General features: G+C 34.6%; 1 non-coding gene across 1 annotated transcript; it reads right to left on the minus strand.

Annotated features, from left to right (window-relative positions):
- Window positions 1–1,198: 1,198 nt before the first annotated feature.
- On the minus strand, window positions 1,199–1,305 carry LOC122274855. Its single transcript, XR_006228395.1, has one exon. It is a non-coding gene; the product is annotated as a small nucleolar RNA R71 (small nucleolar RNA).

Here is a 1,305-nt window from a genome sequence, read left to right on the forward strand (position 1 = left end):
GATTTCACTATATTATTAGTCAGATTTGAATTGAAAATAGATTGTGGCTCTTGCTCTTGTTTTGTTGTTGAAGTAAGGTACAACAAAAGCTTGAAAATTATCAAGGTCTCTCTCAGTTGTTTGTTAATGTGTGTTTGGCTAATAAAGTATAGAATCCCTTAGGAAAATATTGCAAAACTTGAGCTTAACTTTTTATCTTCCGATTATCAATACCTTGATTGGGTTGTTAATCGAGAAAATTATCTAAAATCCAAATTAAAGAGAATCTCAAATCCAACCCAAGTGTTTGTTAATTTGTCTTTTTGATTAGAAACTCTAATTTCAACTTCGATTATTATTATTATTATTTTTGCATTGCATTGCATTTTAATTTTATTTTCATCTCTTATACTTGATTCATTTGTTACTCACAAATCTCTTATACGCTTTGATAACCCTTTGTCCATGTGGAATACGATCCTGGACTTATCCTTGATACAATTTGACACTTCTACACTTGGAAGCACATTCGAGACCGAGTCAAGTTTTTGGCACTGTTGCCGGGGACAACTGGTGCTTATTAGAGCATTCCTCTACTGCTGAGAGGACGTTGTGGAGCTGTGAACCTTTTCACGACCTGGGTGACATCTAATTTTTTCCCTTCTCTCTGTTTATTTTTCATGGTCTTTGATTATCTACTCTTGTTTGTATGACTAGTTGGACTAGAGACCATACATCTCGACTGTTTAGGACACAATCATTGACATCTTTTATCTCTGCATCATCTTCTGTTGAATCATCATCAGACACTGATAGCATCATGGCTGAAAATGAGCATCATGATAGAGAAGTGGAGAATCCAAACAGGACTCTTAGAGAATATCTTCAGCCTGTTAGGACTAGCACACTTTCTTGCATCATTTTACCTATTAATGCAAATGCTTTTAATATCAAACCCAGGATGATTCCATTGTTACCACACTTTCATGGTATGGAATCTGAAAACCCCTATTTGCATATCAAAGAGTTTGAAGAAGTGCGTTCCACATTCATGGATAGAACATGCACTGATGAAGTCATAAAATTAAAACTGTTTCCATTTTCCTTAAAAGACAAGGCTAAGACATGGTTGAATTCCTTAAGACCAAGATCCATTGGGACTTGGCAAGAAATGTAAACTGAATTTTTAAAGAAATTTTTTCCCATGCATAGAAGTAATGCTTTGAAAAGACAGATCATGAATTTTGACCAAAAGGATGTGGAAACATTTTATCATTGTTGGGAACGATTCAAAGGCCTTTTAAATGTATGTCCTCATCATGGATA

Source organism: Carya illinoinensis, chromosome 8 (assembly GCF_018687715.1).
Source record: "Carya illinoinensis cultivar Pawnee chromosome 8, C.illinoinensisPawnee_v1, whole genome shotgun sequence".
Taxonomy (NCBI): Eukaryota; Viridiplantae; Streptophyta; class Magnoliopsida; order Fagales; family Juglandaceae; genus Carya; species Carya illinoinensis.